Source organism: Arachis duranensis, chromosome 7, assembly GCF_000817695.3.
Source record: "Arachis duranensis cultivar V14167 chromosome 7, aradu.V14167.gnm2.J7QH, whole genome shotgun sequence".
Taxonomy (NCBI): domain Eukaryota; kingdom Viridiplantae; phylum Streptophyta; class Magnoliopsida; order Fabales; family Fabaceae; genus Arachis; species Arachis duranensis.
This window is the reverse complement of record NC_029778.3, coordinates 29,017,793-29,026,562: the sequence shown is the minus strand read 5'-3', so window position 1 is coordinate 29,026,562 and position 8,770 is coordinate 29,017,793.

The window sequence follows — 8,770 nt, the reverse complement described above, 5'->3', positions numbered from 1 at the left end:
AGTAAAGTCCAGAAAAGTGAATTTTAACTAAAAACTAATAAAAATATACTAAAAACTAACTAGATTATACTAAAAACATACTAAAAACAATGCCAAAAAGCATACAAATTATCCGCTCATCAATCATCACCTTCTTCATAATTAAGCGCGAATGAACATCTTGGATTGGAACACACACGTTTGAATGGAGAAATAGAAACAATTGCATTAATTCATCGAGACGCTGCAGAGCTCCTCACCCCCAACAATGGAGTTTAGAGACTCATGCCGTCAAAGTGTATAAAATTCAGATATGAAAATGTCATGAGATACAAAATAAGTCTCTAAAAGTTGTTTAAATAGTAAACTAGTAACCTAGGTTTACAGAAAATGAGTAAACTAAGATAATTGGTGCAGAAATCCACTTCTGGGGCCCACTTGGTGTGTGCTGGGGCTGAGACTTAAGCCTCTCACGTGCTTGGGCTGTTTCTGGAGTTGAACGCCAGGTTGTAACGTGTTTTGGGCGTTGAACTCCAACTTGTAACCTGTTTCTGGCGCTGGATGCCAGACTGCAACATGGAACTGGCGTTGAATGCCAGTTTACGTCATCTATCTTTGTGAAAAATATGGACTATTATATATTTCTGGAAAGCCCTGAATGTCTACTTTCCAACCCAATTGAGAGCGCGTCAATTGGAGATCTGTAGCTCCAGAAAATCCACTTTCAGTGCAGGAAGGTCAGAATCCAACAACATCAGCAATCCTTTTTCAACCTGAATCAGATTTTTGCTCAGCTCCCTCAATTTCAGCCAGAAAATACCTGAAATCATAGAAAAACACACAAACTCATAGTAAAGTCCAGAAATGTGATTTTTAATTAAAAACTAATAAAAATATACTAAAAACCAACTAAATCTTACTAAAAACTAAGTAAAAACAATGTCAAAAAGCGTATAAATTATCCGCTCATCACAAGTGCACCGGGTCGTACCAAGTAATACCTTATGTGAGTAAGGGTCGATCCCATGAGGATTGATGGATCAAGCAACAATGATTGATTGATTGGCTTAGTTAGGCTAGCAGAAAAGGGTTTTGAGATATTCAAAAGGTTTAAATTCGAACTCAGAATATCAAAAGAATAGACAAATAAATAAGTTGGGAATAAAATATGGAAAAAACACTCAAGGCTTCAGCGTTATCTATTTTTCCGGATTAACTTTTTTTACTAGCTATTTTAAATATGTATGATTTAATTTATGGCAACTATATGTGACTAGACCCTAATTCCTTAGACCTTTCTAGTCTCTTCTAAAATTCATTAACTGTCAATTCCTTGGTCAATTAATTCCAATTAGAAGGTGAAGTTCAAATTCCAATTTATCTACCACAAAAATTCTAATTACCCAAAAATAAGAGGATTATATCTCACGTATCTTGTTAAATCCAAATAATTAAAATTTAGGAGAAATTATTTTCAAGTAAAGAGCTTTTCCAAGAACTCAAATAGAAAAGAGGGTCATACTTCCGTTCCACCTAAATTCATAAGATAAAGAGTGAAAATAATTATTAAATTATAAATCCATACATGAATTAAAATAGAAAAAGGAATAAAATCAATCCATACAAATAGACAGAGCTCATAACCTTAACAATGGAGGATTAGTTGCTCATGGAATGCGGAATGTAAATTTGTATAGAATTCCCTAATGGAATCCCCCTAATGGAATGTCCCAAATAGAAGAGAAGTCACCCCTTTTTATAACTAATCCTAATTAATTTAAAATCTAATATTTAAAATTAAGATAATATCTTTTCCTATTTTAAAATTAAATTTGAATTTAAATCAGAATTAACTAACTACTCCGCGTCTTGTAATGTGGGGACCACTTTTTTCACTGGATTCACGCCTAACTTGGGTATTAAAATGGGGCCCAGAAATCACTCCCCAGCGGTTTTTGTGTTTTCTGCACGTGGCGCATGTCACGCGTACGTGACGTTAGGATTTTTGCTAGTAAAGAATTATTAAAAATATTCGCATTGTAGATACAGTTTCTAAACTAACAGAAATCCTTTCGTGCAAACGTTTTGGTTGTCACAAGTAACAAACCCCTTTAAAATTGATAACCGAGTATTTAAACCTCGGGTCGTCTTCTCAAGGAATTGCAGGGAGGTATGTTCTTATTATTGGCTATGAAAAAGGTAAAATTGGGGTTTTGAGAATGGGGAATAAATATGGCAAATAATTTAAATGACAATTAAAATAAATAAATACTGTAAAACAAACTTTTCATAAGGTATGAGAGATTGGAAGTCCAGACTTTGTTATTCTTAGCAATAATAATGAGAGTTGAATCTTAATTCCACTTATTCAACCTTTGCTAAAGCAAAGGAAAGTCAAGGGACTAATTAGTTGACCTTCGAATCCTATTTATTTCCTAAGAAAAGGTTGGGATTATTGAAGTTCAGTTCAATTAGCAAAGATAACAGTTATCAATTATGTTGAGCTAAGATAACTCCTGAGTTACTGATTTCTTAACCAAGACCAAAAGGAAAGAAAATTATATCTACTGGAATAAAATGTCTTCAGATTGGGAATAATAAAAAGAAACAATCATAAACTTAAATACCTCAAATCACATTAATTAAGAAAATCCTAACATGAAAGTCATAAGCCAAATTCAAAAGATCAATTAAAGTATAAAGGTGAATAAAAATAGGAACGAAATTAAATAGAAAGGAACATTAAATCTGGAATGAAGAAGAAAATTGTAAGTTAGAATAATAATAAATCCTAAATCCTTTAAGAGAAATCCTAGTCCTAATCCTAAGAGAGAGGAGAGAACCTTTCTCACTAAAACTAAATCATGGAAAAGTGAATTATAAAAACCTCCTCATGAATGGATGCCTTCCCCCACTTTATAACCTCTAATCTGTGTTCTCTGGGCTAAAACTTGGGTCAGAAACAGCCCAGAAGTCACTTCCAATGCTTTCTGGTCCGTACAGGTCGCGGAAAAGTGACGCGGCCGCATGGCTCACGCGGCCGCGCGGGTTGCGTTCCTGCCAGGTCACGCATCCACGTGACTCACGCGTTCGCGTCGCCTGGCGTCGGGGCAGCTATGGCAAATTATATATCAAATCGAAGCCCCGGACGTTAGCTTTCCAAAGCAACTAGAACCGCATCGTTTGGATCTCTGTAGCTAAAGTTATAGCCGTTTGAGTGCGAAGAGGTCAGGCTGGACAGCTTAGCAATTTCTCCAACTTATTGTATTCCTTCCACTTTTGCATGCTTCCTTCCCATCCTCCAAGTCATTCCTGCCTTATAATATCTGAAAACACTTAACACACTATCAAGACATCTAATGGTAATAAGAGAGGTTTAATAATAAGTAAATATAAGATCAAAGAAGCATGTTTTCAATCATAGCACACAATCAGGAAGGAAAATGTAAAACATGCGAATTGTATGAATAAGTAAAGAGTTGATAAAAACCACTCAATTGAGCATAAGATAAACCATAAAATAGTGGTTTATCAGTACGCGTCAGTCACGTGTACGCGTCGCTAGTCTTCTTCGCAAGTCACGCGGACGCGTCGGTCACGCGCACACGTCACTGTGAAAATCTTCAAATCACGCGTACGCGTCAGTCACGCGCACGCGTCGCCATGGAAAGCTCCAAATCACGCGTATGCGTCGCTCCTCGCTGCCATCTCCTTTGCTTCTTGTGCTGCAGAAACTCCATTAAATCTAGCCGAATGCTACCTAAAATAAACAAAATTGCAAAAGACTCAAAGTAGCATCCATATTGGCTAAAAGATAATTAATTCTTTATTAAACTCAACAAATTAGATGCAAATTCACTTGAAAAAGATAGGAAAGATGCTCACGCATCACAACACCAAACTTGAATTGTTACTTATCCTTAAGCAACCAAAAGGCTTAGGATGTGAATTTGCATGAGAATGAGAGTTCGATTAAGCTCATGTCTCTTCTTATAGTAGGGTTTATAACTGTAATCCTGAATGGGTTTGGCATCTCACTTTCTTTTGAATAAGAAGGATGCCATTGTCATTCGGAATTAGAATTCGGATAATATTATGAATTCTCTGATCTTTACATTTCAGTTTAATCCTTGAACACAGCAAAATTTACTTTAATTTATTTTTCTTTGGTGCTTTGCACCTTGAGCCTAGCCGTGACTTTAAATGTTTTGTCTCAAGGATTACTTGACACAGAAACACCACAAGCACTTAACTGGGGGACTCTCTTTGAGTCCTGATTTTTCTTTCAGTTACTCCCAGATAGTGGTGCTCAAAGCCTTTGGCATACTCTGTTAAACGCACTTGGTCTCGACTCTAAGTGTTCTGTTTCAAGGATTACTTGACATAATCACACCACAAGCATATGACTAGGGAAACAACTCTTTGAGCTTTTAATCATGTCTGACCTCCCTAGTCATTGATGCTCAGAGCCTTGGACCTTGCTTTTATTATTATTTATTTCTCTTTTTTCTTTTGCTGTTTCTTTTGCTTCAAGGATTAAATTTTTGTTTATTTCAGAGAAGTCATAATAATTCTCTAAATTCCTGTTCCTTATACATCAACATCCCTTGATTCAAATTCAAATATGAACTGTTCATATCATGCATTCAAAAATTACAGAAAATATCACTACCTTTAAGTAAATAGGACTATTCTTAAAATTAAACTCAATTTCTCATACAATACATCAAAAAATAAAAAAAAAATTATTTCAAGCTCAGTGGGCAAAACATGAGACATCTTTCAGAATTAAAGCATTTAAGGGAAAACTAAACTAGACCTAGGATTCTCACTAATAAAGGATCATGCAACAGACAAAGCAAAATGGCAGAGAACCGGAACATAACATAGAAAATAGGGGAGGAAAAGAAAAAAATGAAAGGAACTCAACCACCTTAGTTATCCTAGCGGTCGCTTTATTCTTCAGGTTGTGCTCCTCTGTGAAGATGATTCGCCTCCCTTTTGTGCCAAAAAACCCATAAGCGCAACGCCAACACCAAACTTAAAGGTTTGCTTGTCCTCAAGCAAAGAAGTACTAAAAAAAAATATAAGGATAAAAGAACAAGAGAGAAATAGGAGTGAGAGAGAGAGAAAGAAAAGTGAAACTGGCCGGCGATCTAGTAAAGTTGTGCGGCGAAGGCGACGCGTACGCATGTGATAAACCCCATTTGTAAGGTTTATCTTGTGCTTGATTTAGGGGATTTTATAACCTTTTACCCACATTTATTCATTGAAATAGCATGGTTTTATAACTTCTCCTTTAATTGTGCTTAAGAGTGAAAACATGCTTTTTAGGACTTAAAATAAATAAATTTAATTCACCTTGATTCCATTAGATGCCTTGATATGTTTTTTAAGTGATTTAAGGTTTAGGAGGCAAAGATTGGATCAAGGGAATGAAGAAAGAAAGCATGAAAAGTTGGAGAACTCATGAAGAAATGAAAGAACCAGAAAGCTGTCAAGCCGACCTCTTCGCACTTAAACGACCATAACTTGAGCTACAGATGTCCAAATGATGCGGTTTCAGTTGGGTTGGAAAGCTAACATTCAGGGCTTCGCAACAATATAAGATTTGCTCTAGTTGCACCGCAGATAGGGACGCGTACGCACACTACACGCGTACGCGTTGTTGTGCCACCTGGTTCACTTAATGCAATCCGTGGGCCAGCGAATTCTCAAGCCTTGTGGGCCCAATCCGACTCATTTCTGATGCTATTTAAGCCAAGGATTGAAGAGGGATGAGGCATCTAGTTACTATTAGTTTAGTTTAGGATTTTTTTGGTTTTAGAGTTAGTTTCTAGAGAGAGAAGCTCTCACTTCTCTCTAGAATTAGGATTAGGATTAGGTTTAGTTCTTAGATCTAGATTTTAATCTTTGCTTTCTTCTACTTCTACCTTTCAATTCCTTGTAGTTACATTCATTCTTCTTCCATTCTTTTGTTGTAATTTCCTTTATGTTGTTCTTATGTTTTGTTGTAGATCTACTATTGTTCCTTCTACTTTCTTCCAATTCAATAAAAGGTAATTCATAATAAATGTGTTTCTTTTAATTGTTGTTAATTCATTGCCATAAATGTTGTTAGATTCTATTCTTGTTGTCAATTTTCTTTGATTTTCTTTTGTACCTCCCAAATGTTTGATGAAATGCTTGGTTGGATTTTAGTGTAGGTTTTGTTCCTCTTGGCCTAGGTAGAGTAATTAGTGACTCTTGAGTTATCTAATTCCTTTGTTGATTGATAATTAGAAGTTGCTAATTGATTTGAATGCCTCTAAAGCTAGTCTTTCCTTTAGGAGTTGATTAGGACTTGAGGAATCAAATTGATTCATCCACTTGACTTTCCTCCATGGTTAGAGGTTAACTAAGTGGGAGCAATACACAATTCTCATCACAATTGAGAAGGATAACTAGGATAGGACTTCTAGTTCTCATATCTTGCCAAGAGCTTTGTTAGTTGTTAGTTTATTCTCATATCTTGCCAAAAGTTTTATTAGTTGTTAGTTTATTTTTTTGCCATTTATATTTCTTGTCTAAAATCTCAAAAACCCCAAAACAAGGCCATAACCAATAACAAGAACACTACCCTGTAAGTCCTTTGAGAGACGACCCGAGGTTTAAATACTTCGGTTTATAGATTTTAGGGGTTTGTACTTGTGACAAACAAATTTTTGTACGAGAGGATTATTGTTTGGCTTAGAAACTATACTTTACAACGAGATTTTATTAGTGAAATTCTAAACCGTCAAAAATCCAATCATCAAAATGGCGCCGTTGCTGGGGATTTGCAATGGTGTTATGTTATTGGTTATTGTACACATGTGAATATTGTAAATAGCTTGTCTTTTGCTTGTTTACTAGATTTTGTTAGTTTTAATTTGTTTTTCCACTATGAATTCTCATTTTGGCTATGAGTTTGGTTCTAATTATGTTGTAGGAAATGTGCACTTCAATAATGACACTAATTATGGATGGAACCAACAAAGATGGGAGGAGCCTCAAGGAATTGATCACTCCTATTGGCAACAACCTCCGGATACTTATAGGTATAATTTCTATCCTAATGCATGCCAATTTAACGGCTATGATGAATCTTTTTGTGACACTCAACAACCACCATCATATGCCTATGAATCTCATCCTCAACATGAACCTCAATCATTCTCACAAGCCTTTCATTACCAAACACCGCCCTATGACCCATATCCATCATATAACGAATCACCCATACCATACTCTTATGACCATTATGAGCAAGAACCCTTAGAACAATCACAACCCTATCAAGATTACTCCCAAGAACCACCTCAATACACATAATCTCCACAACCTTACCAAGAAGAACCACCTTCCTATTATGAACCCTCTCTCCAAAATGATGAGCCTTCCTACCCACCCCAAGCCCCAATAGACGATTCTCTCACTTTGTTACTTCAAGGACAAGAGGCCATGAAGCGGGATACATTTGAGTTTGTGACCAACTTGACTAAGGTAGTGCACTCTTTAGCCTACCAATGTTTTAACACTCAAGATACTTCCGTAGCCACATGCGAAAAACCTAAAGAAGAGCAAAGTATGAAGGAGAAATTGGACAATCCGGTAGAGAAGGGAGAACCAAGTTTTGTGTTGGAACAATTGGAGGAGCCTATGATAATTGAAGAAAAGGAAGAGGTGGTTGAAGATTTAGGAGATGTTGAAAGTCCAAGGGAATGTAGCATCATGGAGCACCCTTCCGAGAAGCTTGATATCGATGTTGAGGAGGGTGCGCAACCTCCAAGGCATATCATCGTTGGAGACTTGGAAGAGGCTTATCAAGAGATGGATTCAATCATGGACGAATTTCTCTCTACAATGGAATCCTCTTCCATTGGACATGAAGTTGAAATTATAAAAGAATGTGCACAACCTCCCGTACCCTTGGTGAGCAACGAAAAAGAGAGTGAATCAAAAGAGAGCTACCAAGAGAAAAAAGTTGGCATGGTGTATATCGAAATTAAAGAATATGAAGAGGTTGATCAAGAGATGGATTTATTCATCAATGAATTCCTATCCAAAATTGAATCACCTCCCATTGAGCAAGAAATCGAAGCTCTTGAAGATAACACCAAGCCAAGTGATAAAAGAGGGGGGAAAAGGTTGAAATTGAAGAAGCTTGTGAAGAGGTGGAAATAACTAAAGAAGAGCCTAAAGAAGTAGACCTTGCATTGTCTAAGTGTGGGGAGGTCTCCCTCCCCAAGTCACCATCCAAAACAACATTCAAGTGGGTAAAATTCTTATCCCTAAGCTTTACTTTCTCACTTGAATATAGTTTAATTGAAAATGATGGTCAACTTAGAGCTCTTTGTGGAGTCAAAAGTATAAGAGAATTGTGTGGTGGTTGGAAACATCATTCTAAGCTCATGACGGTTGTAAGCTCAAAATTCAAGAGCAATGGTTGGTGTGAAACCAAATGGCATGGGTCTAGGAAGTTGTTTGGAGATTTCTTTGAGAATTCCAAGGCCATACCACCCGGATGGAATAATGACGATCAATCTAAGGACGGGTGTCAAAACAAAGTGTGGGATCCCGGATCGCACAATGAAAATCAAATTTGGGAGCTCATGGTTTGTGGAGAATTCCATCAAAGCTTGAAGATATTGAAATTGAAGAATGGACCTTATTGGAGATTCAAGCATTAGTGGAAGTTCCAAGATGAGTACAAGCACAAGCCACCTTGATAAGAAGCTCCCCATAAGTCCAACTTAAGGACAATAAATAA